This window comes from Mesoplodon bidens (genome assembly GCF_964165515.1).
Source record: "Mesoplodon bidens genome assembly, chromosome: 8".
Taxonomy (NCBI): Eukaryota; Metazoa; Chordata; class Mammalia; order Artiodactyla; family Ziphiidae; genus Mesoplodon; species Mesoplodon bidens.
Window position 1 is genome coordinate 12,034,113 of NC_138165.1, and position 17,335 is coordinate 12,051,447.

Here is a 17,335-nt window from a genome sequence, read left to right on the forward strand (position 1 = left end):
GCCCGGCAGAGCATTGTTGCCAGGAGTTTCACAGACCAGAAATTTGTTTTAAAAAGAGAAGGGACTGAAATGAGGCCTTCCCCTGTTTATTTTGCCAAGTAAGGAGATTTAAAAAGGGACAAAGTGAAAGAAAGAGCCCATCTCTTGCCACTATCGTTCTATAACAGTATTTTAACTCCCCAAAATATAAATGGACTTACATAGCTAAGGAAAGGAAAAGTCCATTCAGCTGAGTTCAGATGGTTCAGCTTAAGAAAAACTCACATTTTGTTCAGTTCAGCTTGGACCTGTGACATTCTGTCAGCCATCACTGAGGGACAGCTTCTGGGAACAAGTAATGTAGGAAAAACAGAGCAGGAAAAAAAAGAGCCGCCCAGTCCTAGTCTTGCTGCCCACTACTTGTGTAACCTCAGGTAATTTCTTTAGCACCTTTAATCTTTAGTCTTCTCCTCTGTGAATTGTGGGCTGCTTTCCACGGGCTTTGTGAAGCTTAAATGAGGCATGTTGAGTGCCTGTGACCTGAGGGAGGAGTTCAGACCATGCTTAGAGGTTTTAGAGCTGCGATTCTCAAACAGTGGTTCTGACCGGCAGCACCAGCATCACCTGGGAACTTTCGAGAAATGCAGGTTGTTGCCCCTTGCACCCCCCCCCCACTCCATCTGCCGCATCAGAAACTGTGGAGGTGAAGCCCATTAACTAGATCTTAAACCGCCCTCCAGGTGATGTTTTTTTAAATTAATTTTTATTGGAGTATAGTTGCTTTACAACGTTGTGTTAGTTTCTACATTACAGCAAAGTGAATCAGCTCTACGTATACACACATCCCCTGTGTTTTGGATTTCCTTGCCATTCAGGTCACCACAGAGCATTGAGTACAGTTCCCTGTGCTACACAGTAGATTCTCATTAGTTACTTTTTTTTTTTTTTCGGTACGCGGGCCTCTCACTGCCGTGGCCTCTCCCGTTGCGGAGCACAGGCTCCGGACACACAGGCCCAGCCGCCATGGCTCACGGGCCCAGCCGCTCCGCGGCATGTGGGATCCTCCCAGACTGGGGCACGAACCCGTGTCCCCTGCATCGGCAGGCAGACTCTCAACCAGTGCGCCACCAGGGAAGCCCTAGTTACCTATTTTATACATAGTATCAATAGTGTATATATGTCGATCCCAATCTCCCAGTTCATCCCACACCCCACACCCCTTTTCCCCTTGGTATCTATTCGTTTGTTCTTTACATCTGTGTCTCCTCCAGGTGCTTCTGATGGCCTGCTCCACTTCAAGCACTACCGCTGTAGAGAACACTGCCATCTTTGTAAGGGTAGCTGGGCTCTGGCCAGAACACCTGTGAAGAAGGGTGCTGAGCGGGGCTTAGGTTTCCCTGGTAACTATCCAGCTCAAGTTGCTCTTATCCTTATCCATCCATCCCTCCTGGAATGAGGCTTTCCGTGATGTGTTAATCATGGGTCACCCACCTGCCTGGCCCTGTTAGATTCTCATGGGTAAGCTCAGGACACTGGTGCCCACCTTCTAGCCCAGCAGTGGGGCATTGCTCTGCAGAGTGAGGGCCCCTCCCCGCATCTGGCTGCCTCTGACTTCCATCTGCCAGGAGTTGGGCGAGCTCCATCCTGCACTCTTGTTGGCGTGCTCTTCTCGGCGGGTGTGTCTCTCATTTCCTGTGTCGGGTGAAGCTTGTAGGTAGCTGCTGTGGCTGGTCTCCCTGTCTGCACACTCCCTCTCCTCTAGTCTGGCGCTGCAGGACGCTGCTGTCAGAGTCTTTGTCCCAAGGTACAGCTTTGACTGGGTCATGCTCCCAATCCAAATGGTCCCTTCACAAGGCACCCACATAATAAATCCCAAGTCTTTAGTCTGGAACACAAGAGCCTCCAAAATCTAGTGACACGGATTGGATTTCTTTTAAAATGAAATTTAAAGCTATAGAAAGCACAGAAAATTGTGTGTACTCAAAAGTGACACATGTTAATATATCACATTTTAAAATCTTTTCTTTTTTTTAGTGATGAAATCATTTACAGATAAAGTCTCCTTTCCCCTCATTCCTTCAGACCACCTTTAGGGCATTTGCTTCTGCAAGTCACCTTCATACAACCTACACTTGAGCCTAACTGGACCCCTGGGAATTCACAGTAGAAGCTGGTGCTCCCCTGCCTCCCTGCATTTGTCTAGGGGGGACCCTGGCTGGAACGCCCAGCCCTGCCATCCTCCCATCAGCTGTCCCGTCCTGTGCTTGCTCAAACCCTACTTAGCTTCAAGCACCAGTCAAATGCCACCCCTCCTGTGCGGTCCCCAGATTTTCCCCACATCTCTCACACTCCCCCAGCTCTCCCCATTCTCACCCTCAGCTGGAGCTAACTTCTAAATCCCTGTGTTTAGAGCCCAGGATTAATTCAGAGCACAGGGTTGAAGGCTCAGCTTGGCCATCAACTAAATGGGGCATCTTTGACAGACTCAGTGTCCTCATCTGTAAAATGGGGATTCAGTGTAAAGTGTTCCTTCATTGTCTGACGGGCAGCCAGATGGGGAGGGCTGATGGCAGGTTTATGGGGGAGAGGGTGTGCTCCCCAGGAGCCTCTGAGATAAACACTCCAAGAAAGCAGACATCTAACATCTCACAGCATCTGGCTTGGAAAAGACCTCTTCGATGCTCTCTTGACACATGGCCTTGGTAGAAAACCTGAGCACATATGAACCAAACAGGTCCATGATTCCAGACCCCAAAAGTTCTGAAAACTGGAAATTTACCGTAACTTATTTGGCAGTAAAACCTGGACTAACCTGATATGAGGCTATTTATGGCATTTATCCAACTGCAAAAATTCATGCCTTTTGCTGTAGAAATTGTGTGTGTGTGTGTGTGTGTGTGTGTGTGTGTGTGTGTGTGATTCCAGGATTCTTTCCTGGAATCTGCAGGGGATATTTTGTAGCACACAGTAGATGTGCTGTATCACTTTTCTAAAATCTGGGCAATTCTGAATTCCTAACCACATTTGGCCCCCAGGGTTTTAGCCAAGCTTTGTGGACCAGTACAGACCCCAGCGGGAGGGATCCTGCCCCTGTCCACCCTGCCCCCAGCAAGTTCTTAGTCCTATAGGCTCCCAGGAAAATGGTTTTCTTCCACATGAGAATCTTTGAAGTGCACACAGGGTCCAGCCCAACCTGCAGCTGAAGCCCAGAGTGATCCTTTACTCATTGCAGAAATGTATTTTTTTTGGTGTTAGAAACACAGCATAGACTCAAAAGAAAGGGGGCTCACGCTGTCTGCAAGATGCTCTGGGCCTTATCCGAGGGCTGTACCAGCCTCCAGGGGTCAGTACCCCAGGCTGCCCCCCCTCCCACTCAATACCCGCACACTCTGGGTTTTCGCCCCTGCCTCCCCATATTGAGTGTAGCATTTTCTCTGAGTCCTACTAGGTCCTAAAGTCCTGAACTGATGGTGCTCAGGTGTGAATGGGTGGTATAGGCTCTGGGTTTTCTCTCTCTAGACGCCATTTCCACTTTAGCAAGGGTGCTTTGTGCTTACACCCAGAGGGTTGACTACTAGAGGGTTTTCATGTAACGTGCTGTTTGGGGGCCGAGGAGTTGTTCTGATTACTCAGTGCTGTTTAATAAGGTTGCCTCAAACCCAAGTAGTAGCTTAAGGCAGCCGTTTTATTTTGCTCACAATTTTGTGGGTCAGGAATTTGGGGGGTGCTTGGCTAGGGGGTTCCTCGCCGATCCACGTGAACTTAGCTGCACTGGCTGGAACATCTACTTGCATTTTATTCTGTCCATCAAAGTGGTCACTGGGGCTGCTCAGGTTCACGGCGGGGGCGAGGAAAAGAGACCCCCCCTTCTTCTGGGGTGTGGCAGGAACGTGTGGTGGTAAGCGTGCGGGATGGGAGACACCGGACCACTTTTGGAAGACTGTAGTCGGCACAGGAGGCTTCCAGGCAGATCAGGTGCCTAAGTGGAGGAACCTGTAATTCCAGTCTAAAGAGTTACGATGGAGGAAACTTGGGGTGCAGAAAAGCCCAGAGGAGATTCTTTCTCTTTACACATATTTGGGCCGAGAAAAAGGAGGTGTTGTTAGGAAGACCAAGAAGCTCCACGTGCCTGCGTCTCACCTACATCCTCTCCACACCCACCCCCCGCCCCTCTTCCTTGCACCCCCATTCTCAAGGTGGTGAAAATTCCTTTAACGTGCAGAAATCTTTTACTTCCACTGTAAAATAAGAAAGTTAGAATTTAGTACTAAGGCCTGCTAAAGCTGATCGCAAGGGCTGCCAGAGAGTTTGTTGTGAGAACAGGAAGGCGCAGCATGAGCCCCAAGGCCCTGGAGAATTCAGAAAGGGGAGGAGGGGGGTCAGGACGGAGAAGACCCGCCATCCCCGTCTCACAGGGGCAGGGAGGGGTCCCTCTGCCTGATTCCTACCGGTTCCTCAGCTTCTCCTGCTTCCCGCACGGTCCCCAGCCGACTCCTGCAGAAGACCCCTGTCTGCCATGTGGGGAGAAACCCTCCAAGGAGCGTTTTGATTTCAGCGTGTTGTGTCCCTGTACAGCCCTGGTCTGGCCACCTGGGCTGCCCATCCCTGCAGGTGCGCTATTGAAGGCAGTCTCGCGGCCACCGCTGTGAAGCTGCGAAACGCCCGCTGAGAGCGGCCAGTTTCCTGGCTGACCGGTGAGTAGGGCCCCACATCCTTTCACTCCGGAGTGTGGTGGGAAATGGAAATTGAGCTGAGGCTGGATTCTTTCCTCCAGGTGAGCTGCCTTTGAAAAGAAAAGAATCCCTATAAAACCAGGGGCTCACTTGAACGGGCAGTGCTCCCACGCGGGTAGCCAGCGCCCAGGGCGCCCTGTGATTATCTGCTTGGTGGCATCTCTGGGGTGACCATCCTGCCCTGGCAGCCCTGCCTCTCAGCCTCTCCTGGACACCCCTTTCCCTCTGTGAACTGGGGTCAACTCAGGAAACATGGGCTTCTTCTTTAAGGAACCTGAGCCAGACTTGGGAGAAGAGACCTTTTGGAAAATTTAAATCATATCCCATATTTATAGGGCAGAAAAAGCATATGTTGGACATTCCGTGGTTTTCTCTTATCCACACCACTGTCTCCTTCATCAGGAACAGCATTCAACGTCACTGAGAAGCTAAGGAAAAGGATGCAGGTGAGCCAGTTGTGTGGACTGAAAACCCAGGGGGAGGAGAAAGAGCAGGTGTGTGGGTAACCCCTGAAGATGCCTGGGCAGGGGTGGGCAGGGTGATTCGGGGTGGGCTGTGGGCAGAGGGCTTGAACTTTTCATCTCGTTGATTGCACAGCCATCGGTGAAGGAGGCACAGCGATTGGACAGGGTTTTTGTTTTTGTTTGCTTTCCTGTACTCTGGGCTTTGGTGTCTTCATCAGCAAAGCGGAGGCAATAGGAATATCTTCCTTATAGGGCAGCTTGGGAGTTTCAGTGTGACAATACGTGCAAAGCACCAAGAACAGTGCCTGGAAACAAAGGAAATCATAAATGTTCACTGTGGCTGCTACTATTACTATTTGATAGAAGAGAAGACATCACAGTGAAATGAATGAGAGAGGGAATGTGGTAGAAAAGAAAATCTACGGGGCCAGATGCACCCAGGCAATCTTGGGTCCTAATCCCAAATCCACCAGTTGGCTATCATGTGACCTTGGCAAATTCTTTAACCTTTCTGAGCCTCAGTTTCCCCACCCCCACCCTGTAAAACAAGAAGACGGCAGATTCGGATCAGCAGGTCTGGGATAAGGCCTGGGATCTTGCATTTCTAATAAGGTTCCAGGGGATGCAGATGAGGCTGGTCCAGGACTACACTCTGTGTGACAAGGGACAGTGACGCTCTGGGATGAAAATTTCTGCAGCCTGACTATAGGCACCAGTACGGAGGGCTCACCCAGGGGAGAGGGGATGATCCGTTTTCCTGGTCAGAGTCTTGAGGATTACGGGAAGCTCTCCCAAGAGGTTTCCCGATCATCGAGGCTTCCGAGGATGAATAGGCCGTCAGCATCAGTAATGGGCTCAAGAACAGTTGTCAGACTTTTTACATTTTTCCCCCATCAGCATTAACAAGTCATAGCCACAAGGCAGTTTTGGTTGGAAGTAGGTGCGTGGAGAAAGATGGAAGACGTTGGTAGCCAGTTCTCGAACTTGAGTGAGCATCAGCATCTCCCAGAGGGCTTGTGAAATGTAGATTGCTGGGCCCCAACCCAGAGTTTCTAAATCATTAGGCCTGGACTGGGGCCCAGGAGTTTTTGCATTTGTGACAAGTTCCCAGTGAATTTTGAGAACCACTGCTTTATAGCAAGAGGCCTCCCACCCCAGGGCACACAGGCCAAGGGTTATAACTGGGCATATAGGGTGGGGCAGAGAAGCCCAGAGGGACAAACACAATGGGAGGGGCTGCTGGAAGGGGTTTTGTTAAGACTGGACCTGAGACTGGAGACTTGGCCAGCACAGTTGACGTGGACAAGACGCTGAGAACTGACCACTGTGTGCACGAAGACCGGCAGATAGCTTGTCACCCCTTGGATTCCTACCACCCAGTACGATGAAGATGTTGTCATCCCAACTGAAATTACTTTTCTTCCTTCCCTCCACTCTTTCCAAAGCATGACGCTTTCCAGGAGCCTGGCTATAAAAATGAAGACCCAGACCAGCCCCAGCAGGCCTCAGTGGACATAAGCATGTTGGTCTGTTGGCATCTCGGGGGGCTCTGGAGCTCGGGCAGAGCCTCCATCTGTAGAGGTATTGGAGATGGGCTGGTTTCCAGGCATGCAGCAGCCTCTCCACTAAGAGGGAGGCATCCTATATAAATACCAAACGGAGGGAGGGAGGGAGGGGCTGGCTGACCTTTTGGCTGACCCTAGATCCTCTGAGAAGAAAAACCACTAGGGCTTGAATTAATTTTAATTCAATGGAATATTTTCCTAAAGCGGTCCTTGGAGCAGCAAGACGGTGTGTTTCAGATTTTCCACTGCTTCCGGTGAGCCACACTGATGGAGGGTCATAGGGGTCACAGTAGGAGGAATCCCACTAGTTGCATCATAAGGGACATTTGCCCATTAGCTCAGATGGATTGTCTCCTAACAGAGTCCTTCGGGAGAGGGATGGGAGGAAGGGAATTGAAAAGTAATTGAAATTTGCAAATGGCATTTCCTTGGGCCCTGGACAAAATGAGTTCCATATGTCCAGCAGGGGGCAGCAATGCACAAACAGTGATTGTGGTGTGTGTACCAGGAGCTGGGTATTGTCTCTGAAAATAGCTCAGCAGTGAGGATGGCGGAGGCTGTTTATAGATAATTTCCAGAGTTGGCAAAGCTGGGCCTGTCACGCCCACCCTTTCCCTCACAGGCAAACCTTTGATTTTTCTCAGTATGCTGAGAAGTCAATCAATGTTTAGGTCTGCTGGGTTTTAATTCTGCAAGTTTTCTTTTCATCTTTTGGCTGCTCTGTGTAATTTAGAATTTCTGCAGCCTGACTGAAAATTATAAGTAAACTAGGATTAAGAAGTCGGCTTTATTAATATAATAGCTCAGTTAATAGACATTTAAAAATGTCTATTTCAACTCTTCTCTGGGTTGAAATTTTATTAGAACTATAATCGCGATGACACCCGTACACCAAGTTGGGGAACTTACTTGTCGCTATTTGTTTTAAAGTTGAGGAAATGAGACTGACAAAATGCATGAAAACAAGTCTCAAGGAATAGTCAGTTTTTCCCAATTTAGGGATATTAGTTTGTCTATTCCTAAAACTAGGACTCAGCCTGTATTATATTTTCTCAGCAATTTGTCAAGTTTGCTTGTAAATGACTTTAATTGTAGATGGCTTTGCCTGTTTTGCTGGGCTGGAATATTCTGCAGCCCAGCATACTTCTCCTTTGGGAAGCTTCTCACATCTTGCACAGGATTTCTCTCCACCACCCTCTGCTGTTACCACCCCGCCCCCAAGGTTAATTTAATCCTGTTGTTCTTAAATGAAACACCCTAAATCATCCTCTTCCCCTTCCCTGTCTTTCTTCTCTCTGTTTAAACCTTTCCAGGTTGTAATAGTCTGGAAAATATTTCAGACATCATGTCTCCTTTTCAGCAGACCAGTTCTCTTCGGAGTGTTCTCTGTGGCTTGTACTGAAGTGCAATTTTTCACAGTGTTGTTCTTAGTTTAAATAACATGCAGTGCACAATTGCTAAAGGTCTTCTAGAACATTCCACTTGGGGTCTTGCCATTAAATAATATTCTGATGGAACACATACCTAGCTTTCCATAGGAGGAAATGCTACTGGATCCCAGCCCTAACTGGCTGTAAATTTAGCTAAAGGTCCATCTGCCTTGGGAGTTAGACCATCTTCTCTGAGCTCAGAATAGTGCCCTGGATTAGATGTTTAATGGATAGGCTTAGCAAATAAATATGTGTTTGTAAGTGTGTTGTTTAGAAAATAGTCAAGTGAAAGGCATTTAATTCTGCTAAGCCAGCAGATGTAAGTTTTCTGTCTTCTTACACTGTCTTGCTACATGTCAGCTCCTCAATTTAGCAGCTGTGTGACCTTGCATATATTACTCAACCTTGCTGAGTCTCAGTTTCCTCAACTGCAAAACAGAGAGCATGAGGACCAAATAGAGGTATGCAGTGTTTACTGCACAGAGTAACATAGAGTCGGTCCCCAAGTCATAACAGTGACTTTTGGATTTTGTTGTTATTGTCGTTGCTACTACTGCTCTCATTATGCAGCCTAATTCCCATGCCTACGTATCTTTCAAAGTCCCCACCTGCCTATACCTTCTCATTTCTCAACACACATTACTCAGGGAAGCTTTCTCTGATCCCCCAGACTAGGGTGCTATGTCTTGGCTATTGTGAGTAGTGCTGCTATGAACATAGGGGTGCAAGTATCTTTTTGAATTAGAGTTTTGTTTGGATATATGTCTAGGAGTGGGATTGCTGAATCATATGGAAACTCTATTTTAGTTTTTTGAGGAACCTCCATGCTGTTTTCTATAGTGGCTGCGCCAGCTTACATTCCCACCAAAAGTGCAAGAGGATTCCCTTTGCTCCACACCCTCTCCAGCATTTGTTATTTGTAGACTTTTTAATGGTGCCCATTCTGACCGGTGTGAGGTGGTACCTCATTGTAGTTTTGACTTGCATTTCTCTAGTAATTGGCAATGTTGAGCGTCTTTTCATGTACCTATTGGCCATCTGTATGTCTTCTTCGGAGAAATGTCTGTTTAGGTCTTCTGCCCAGTTTTGATTCAGTTGTTTGTTTTGTTGTTGTTGTTGAGTTGTATGAGGTGTTTGTATATTTTGGAAATTAAGCCCTTGTCGGTCGTATCATTTGCAAATATTTTCTCCCAGTCTGTAGGTTGTCTTTTGGTTTTGTTTATGGTTTCCTTTGCTGTACGAAAGCTTGTTAAGTTTGATTAGGTCCCATTTGTTTATTTTTGCTTTTATTTCTATTGCCCTGGGAGACTGACGTAAGAAAACATTGGTACAAGTTTTGTCAGAGAATGTTTTACCTATTTTCTCTTCTAGGATTTTTATGGTGTCATGTCTTACATTTAAGTCTTTAAGCCATTTTGAGTTTATTTTTGTGTCTGGTGTGAGGGTGTGTTCTAACTTCATTGATTTACATGCAGCTGCCCAACTTTCCCAACACCATTTGCTGGAGAGACTGTCTTTTTTGCATTGTATATCTTTGCTTCCTTTGTTGAAGGTTAATTGACTGTAAGTTTGTGTAGGTTTATTTCTGGGCCCTCTATTCTGTTCCATTGATCCATATGTCTGTTTTTGTGCCATTACCATGCTGGGTTTTTTTTTAAGTATTTATTTTTAACATCTTTATTGGAGTATAATTGCTTTACAATGGTGTGTTAGTTTCTGCTTTACAACAAAGTGAATCAGCCATACATATACATATATCCCCCTATCTCCTCCCTCTTGCGTCTCCCTCCCATCCTCCCTATCCTACCCCTCTAGGTGGTCACAAAGCACCGAGATGATCTCCGCCTACCATGCTGTTTTGATTACTGTAGCTTTGTAGTATCAGAGTGTGAGATCTTTGATTCAGAGCAAGGTCTTCATCTTTGGTGCCCAGAGCATGTCACATCTGGAGCCTGTACAAGGTCGTCATTCAATGGAGGTTTGCTCTGTTCATTAAGGCTGTGTGTCTACCAGGCTTTGCCCTCCCATGCATAGAAGGAGGTTTCCTTAAGAGTCCCATTGTCTGTGTTACTATTTAACATAACTGAAAAGCAACAAGACCAAATCCCCACCTGGAGGTTTCATCATCTCACTCTAACTGTGGACAGTTTCCTCAATTAAGAGCTTCACAGTGACTTTTTAAGGTACTTGCCCTGAGGATCTCATTAACAAATGGTCCAGAACATGACTTCTTTTTAGTTACTTCCCATTGATGCCAAGAGATCAGGTTGTGTCTTTTTGTGATGCTTACAAACAACCTGTTTCACAGTCCATTTTACATTTTTAAGGAGGACTTAGGTCAAGATGAACTGCCCAAGTTTCTGGAAATCAGCCTTCCCCTATTTCTGGAACTAGGGTATTCGCTCAACTCCTGTCTCCTGGCTTCTCCAAGAGCCCCGGGGGAGCTACTAAGAGATTCTCTGAAGTTTTTCTGCAATGTTCCTCCACATCGCAAATGTAATTTTGCTGATCCGACACCCTATCTCATTGCCATAGATTGATGGTTTCCTACTATCTCCTGGCTTGATGAGGACTTCAGTTGTCTTCCGGGACACTAGCTTTACACTGTCCAATTTGCAGACTCATTGCTAGGAGAGATAAAAGCCCAGTTGGAATTTTAACACTGTTTTGTGTTACCTATTAATTTTGTCACCCTTCGTCCAATCAGTGAGTCTCTCCCTTCGTTCTCTTTGCTCCAGATATCATTTAAAAACCTTCTTCTGTTGTCTTCTTTATCACTCATAAACCTCTGTGAATTGGGAGTCTTTGTCTGGATGCGACGATTCCTACACGACCTGCACATATTTAAAAAATTCGTCCTGACTTGCGTGTCTCTCTTTCCATCCTTTGCCCTTGCCTTTTAACCTCCTGAGCTGAACAGAGAGGCCCCTGCAGAGCATTGTTGCTTCCTTTAGAGGTTGCCCCCTCCCGCCTTTTCTTCCTTCCTGACTCGGAGTGGTTGTGTGATCAGAATTACATTTTATAAGCAGGAAATTCTAATTACTGCACAGTGGCAGCTGGAACACCTTATCCATACCATCCTCCTGGTCCTCCAGAAGCAGCTGCTAAGAGGGTGATGAGTGTGTAAGCAAGCATGGTATCAATTTGCTCTCCAGGTGGGCTTGTGTAGGGAACAGAACAAATGAGATGGTTGTGTTGCCCTGGAAGGAGAAATAGAGAAGGTGGCGCTCAGGAGCAGAGAGGCGGAGGGGGCAGGCTGCAGCAGGTGCGCCCCAGGCTCGCGCTCTGAGCATCAGCCCCTCCCCGTGGACATTGAGGGCAGGGGGTGTCTCCACTGGGCTTCCCTGCCAGCCTATGTGAGGGCTGCTTGCAGATGCCGGCAGTGGCCCATCACTGCCCCCAGCGAGTGGAGTCAGGGAGGTCATTCAGGCCTCCATTACTAGAGTCTCGCCCATGCCTGTTGCCCAGTGGGTCTGTCAGAAGCATGTGGATTTGAATTCTGTTACTGCAGTGATACCCTGGGGTCTCCAGACTTCACTCAGAAGTGAAATGCCTCCTTCTTTCCCTCTCTTTTTCCCATTCTTGATTCTGTATGTTCTATTTTCAGCTCCCATAAGGCCAGATGCTTCTCTGGGCTTAGTTTATAGCTAAGATGACGGTTGCCCAGAGCGTGCAAACCTGCCTGGTCCCAAGACTCATGGCTGCCAATGTAAGAACCCTCTTCCTGTTTCCCATTCCAGACTCTTTTCGTCTCTACCTTTGTTCCTAACACTGTCTTCCAAGATCTCTAGTTTCAGTGGAGAGGTGTTTCTTCATTCCTGTATCAGGATCCACATCCATGGATGCAGATTTTTGTATCCTTTCTTCTTCATTGAACCTAAAATATGTAAGGAGGCAAGGTGAAAACAAATATCAGAAAATGATAGAAAATCCCCATTTTTCAATCCCTGGTGAAGTAATTGGTTTAGGCAATGATCATGAGTGGATGAAACCATGAGTTAGAGGTTGATGAGGACGTTTACGTGGGAGGGTCAGGGTGTCATATCCCAAACTCACTCCTTAATGATGGCGCCACCGAGAGAGGAACTACCAGTCATCGTGCACCCCTAAAATACAAACCACTCAATACCACCTACGGAATTTTTTTTTTCCCAGCAAAGACCTCAGCTTTTCATTCAACATGTTACCAGAGAGGTTTAGTCAAAAAAGACCAAAGCCCATGTCATCATCGCACTCTTCAGATTCTTCTTTGTTTGCTTCTGCTTTCTTCTCCCCAGCTGGGGCAGCAGTGGGTACAAGGGGCAGGACCTCCTGCTGGGGCCGCTCCACCTGCCCCCGCGTTGCAGATGAGGCTCCCGATGTTGACATTGGCCAGAGCCTTTGCAAATAGCCTGGCCAGAAAGGTTCAACGTTTGCACTGGCTGCTCTAATGAGGGCGTTGATCTTATCCTCCGAGACCATCACCTCATCGTCGTGCAGGGTGAGGGCCGAGTAGACGCAGGCCGGCTCCGAGATGGAGGCGGGTGAGTGCTAGGCAGGGGCTGCCAGGCGCAGTGCTAATCGCTGGATGAAGTGAGGGCCCCACCCCACCACGGCCTTACCTTACCTTCCTTGGAAGGACCGAGCACCTTAGCCGCAGCTGGGGCAAGGGACAGGAGTATTCTTTTTTTTTTTTTTTTTTTCCGGTACGCGGGCCTCTCACTGTTGTGGCCTCTCCCGTTGCGGAGCACAGGCTCCAGACGCGCAGGCTCAGCGGCCACGGCTCACGGGCCCAGCCACTCTGCGGCATGTGGGGTCCTCCCGGACCGGGGCACGAACCCGTGTCCCCTGCATCGGCAGGCGGACTCTCAACCACTGCGCCACCAGGAAGCCTGACAGGGAATATTATTCTTGACAAAATAAAGTTGAACCTGAATTTAGTCAAGCTGCATTTACTAGAAATACAGGGAACAGGGGAACAAAGAAGCCGACACCACGAAGAGGCAAGCTGACAGATTCAGAATGTAAGGCATTCTGCGCGTCACCGCAACAGTAAAGGCATAAGACCTCAGAGACATAACCACCAAATGTAATCGAATATAATGCGGGTCCTTGTCTGGAGGCCGATTCCAGCAAGCTGACTGTGAACTAGCCAAGTGATGACATTGACCAACAAGCAATTATTGCTAATTTTGTTAGACGTGTTAAGTTTGAATCCGGGTGATGAGTATATGGGGGTTTGTTATGCTGTCCCCTCTAGTTTTCCATATGTTTGAAAATGTTTATAGTAGAAAATATTTTTACAAGTTAAAAAAGAAAGCAAGTTGGTCAGTTTACTTCCTAAGGGGGTTGGCGGAGGGGGGGGTAATTGTCTAATGTTAAATGACCCAAGTGAGTTATCCTGCTTGATTTATATCCCTGTCTTTAATAAATTAGAATTCTGGTTTGTAAGTTTAAAAGGGAAGGAAGGTGGAAATTGTATTAGTAGAGTGGTTGGAGTTTTACAGTGAACAGATATTTAACATACCCCCTTGGTTTTATGACGGAATTAGAGGCCATACAGCTTCTTCCAGACAGACACCACGTGGTGGAAATAGAGCATCTGAAGACTGGAAGGGACCCAAGCATCCATTTAGCTGCCTTCCCTCTGAGCTGGACCACTGTAAACCATCCAGGTTAGGGGTAGGGTTAGGGTCTTTCTTTCAGAGTCCTTCAGAGAGGGGGAGACATTACCTCCCCAGAATCTGAACATTAACAGCACTCAGCATCAGGAAGTCTTCTTGAGATTCCAGGTGCTCAGAGAAACCCTCTCTGTCTTATCCTGTGAACACTGAAGAGGAGGGGGCCCCCTGTCTGAGAGTGCGTCACATCCCAGGAGGACTGGCATTAACCACCAGGCCCTCGGCTTCCCTTTCTCCTTTTTGCCTTATTTACCAGCCCTTAATCATTTGGAAGGTTTTTATCTGTGGTCCCCCGTTTTCCTTGTTCCTGTGGGAGAGACCCAGGGCTCTAAAGGGCCACTAGCCTCAAGGACAAGGTGCGAGTTCGCTGATGGGCTCCCACCAGCCCCACGCCTCCTGGCCACAGTCTCTGTACTTGCCCTTTCTTGACTCCAAGCCTCTTCCCAGCCCTTCTGGAAAGCCCCACAATACTCCTCCATCACTCTGTTCACTTGGAAACTGCCAAGGCACTGTGAGGCCTCGGTTGTTTGGATCCCATATTTCCAGCTTCCACAGTGTTGTAAAACAATCCCCAAACAGATACGATAAACACAAATCCCTTTGGCTGTAGGAAGATGCCTCTGGGCTCCTTCACCAAGCACCTGGTTTGAGAAGGTTTGAGGTGGGCCCCAGGGGTGGCGTCAGATAGCCTGGTGGGAGCAGGGCCGCCTGTCTGGCTGGTGGCATCTACAGAATGCCAGCTTTCCCCATACAAGCCAAGACTGTTGAGCAGGTGAAAGCAGGTAGGAAAGTGGAGAGAACAGAGAGAAGAGGGGCGAGGGTGGGGAAGTGGGGTTAGAAGAGTCAGCAGCCGTCTCTCTTGGAGCACACCCGCCAGCCTGTCCTATCCAAACCCACCACATGTGGGCTTCTCTTAGGGGGAGGGCTGCCCTGAATCTCCTCTCCCCCTCTGCGTTCAGTTAAGTAGCCCTCCTCAGGGCTTACGGTGCCATGCACATACTTCTACGCTGCCTTATAACCCTATACAGTGTTCACTGCATGTATCTGTAGTCGCTTGACCGTAGGCTCCTGAGATCAGGAGGTACCCTTTTGCTTTCTGATTCCCCAGCCCTCAAACTATACCTGTCAACAATGCCTGCAACTCTGCACTGGGGTTTTGACAGGCCCTGTGCATGTGAATGGGTCTGTGTGAGTTGGTGAGGGAGATACAGAGACATCAGGGTATCCTCTTGAAAGACAAAGACATCAGGGTATCCTCCTGAAAGCCCACCAAATTATTCAGCCTGGTTGCCTCGTTCAGAATTCACCACACAGCACAAAACAAGCTAAATCATGGAAAAATAACACTGTAGCTTGGACAATAATGAATATGCAAGCAGCATAACGGGGTGAAGTACTGAGAGAGCCATCTATTGTAGAGAGTTTAGTCTTACCTTAGTGAAAGATCAGGGGCAAAAGCACAAAAAGATCCTGCTAATTTTGAAAAAAAGAAAATGGATAACTAGCTAACATGCAGTGGGTGAAGATAGGGAAAAGTTCGATCAGTTCATCCATGGTCCAGCCATTTTGGAAGATGGCAGACCTCAGTCTTTGGATACTGACAGACAGCCCTGTACCACGGGAGGCACCTTCCTTCTGGAAAAAAAACATTTGGACTCGGTGTTGCATCTGTGGTTTGCATGGTATGAACTGCCTCCACCTTTGTTCCAAAGTGCTTTGAGAAGACTGGATGTATTTATGACAGATGCAGGCGTATTTGTCCTTTCAGACTGATGCAAGGCATTAGAAGGTCAGCTGTTGCAGCTGGAAAGCAGCCAGCAAATGAGGAGGCCACAGAAGAAGTTTCTGACTTTTTTTTTTTTTTTTTTTTTTGCGGTACGCGGGCCTCTCACTGCCGTGGCCTCTCCCGTTGCGGAGCACAGGCTCCGGACGCGCAGGCTCAGCGGCCATGGCTCACGGGCCCAGCCGCTCCGTGGCATGTGGGATCCTCCTGGACCGGGGCACGAACCCGTGTCCCCTGCATCGGCAGGCGGACTCTCAACCACTGCGCCACCAGGGAGGCCCATGTGACTTTTTAAAGATAATTTATTTCAGTTAACAGTTTACACAGGATATCAAATCTGAAGGGGACCCCAGGGTTACCCAGTTTAACTTCTTCATTGTATAGATGAAAAATGAGAAGAGTAGTGACTTGCTTAAGATAGGATTAGTAGTACTTAGAGCTTCCGTTGATGGTTTCTGATTAATGTAGTGATTGTTCCATTATTATACCAAGCTGCATTTCCATCCAGAATATTTTTATAATGCTGATTAAGCTGGATTGTTTTGGTGAACTTTTCCAGCCTTTATCCTAGATTTTATCAAGTGTAATTTTAGGAAGGTGGCTTTATTGAAGCATTGAATGACCTACTGTAGCAGTTTCCTCTATTTTATGTAGAGGAAGAGCACCGACTGCATGTCCTGTTATTATAAGTTTGGTGGTTGTAATATGTTGCCCTCAGTATTATTTAGGAATGCTTTTGGCTGCATGAAACAAAAAACCTAACCACAATTGCTTGAATGAATATAGGTTCATTTTTTCTGACATAACATGAAGTCTGGATGTAGGAAGCTTTGGCTTTGATTCAGCAGCTCAGTGATATCAGGAATTACATATAGTAGTGTGTATATGTCAATCCCAGTCTCCCAACCCTGAGTTTTATACCTTTGGGATTTTATACAATGAACCTGTGTTGCCTTAAAATACTATGTTACACAAGCTGGCACCAAAGACCTTTCTGAAGCCAGTGAGAGTTCCTTGAAGGCCACATGCTTGGGCTCTGAGTCAGATAGTTCACGGCTTTGTCACTTATTAGTTAGGTGACCCCACTTATCTGCTCCAAGCTGCCGTTTTCTCATTAGGAATTTGTGACAATCATGAGTTTGTGGTGAAGAATGAATGAGGGGATTTACAAAGACTTCTAGAAACCAGAAAATGGTCTTGTCTGTTAGCCTCCTTGCATGCTGAAGGCAGTCACTGACATGCAGCCCTGGGTCCCCGGTTGTCTGCACTGACAGCTAAATGACATCTTTTGTGCCCTGTATAACTGGTTCACAACAACCCCTTACCTCATCGACAGCAATTACTTTGTATTCACTCTGCTTAAAAAGCTGAGGAAGAATACAGTATATTAAGAAAGGGGACAAATTAAAATGTCCTGGGGTTTAAAGGGGGCTGGAAAACTTGACTTTGCAGCATAACTCATTTTTCAAAGGATTTGCATGTGCATTTTCTCCCTCTAGACTTGTGATCTCTTAATAATAAGTAAAAAAAAAAAAAACAGTTATTTTTAGTGCTTATGTATCTCATCTCCCACATAAGTAGTGAGCTTCTTTTTGGAAAAGACCTTGCTTCATACAACTTTGTACCATTCAAACCTTCCCCATGTGGCTGCCCTTAAGCACTTTTAGTACAGTGTGTATTGGTTATCTAGTGCTGTGTAACAAATTACCCCAAAACTTAGT

The 17,335-nt window shown here is 47.2% G+C and overlaps 1 protein-coding gene and 1 pseudogene across 2 annotated transcripts in view; one reads left to right on the forward strand and one right to left on the reverse strand.

Moving 5' to 3' along the window:
• GPR39 (G protein-coupled receptor 39) overlaps positions 1-17,335 on the forward strand; it is a 234,271-nt gene that overhangs the window by 107,980 nt on the left and 108,956 nt on the right. The gene's annotated exons all lie outside the window — the stretch shown is intronic.
• LOC308621761 (large ribosomal subunit protein P1-like) overlaps positions 12,269-17,335 on the reverse strand; it is a 93,377-nt pseudogene continuing 88,310 nt past the window's right edge. Inside the window, exon 2 of the transcript in view lies at positions 12,269-12,734. The product of the transcript in view is annotated as a large ribosomal subunit protein P1-like (transcript). The remainder of the gene's footprint in view (positions 12,735-17,335) is intronic.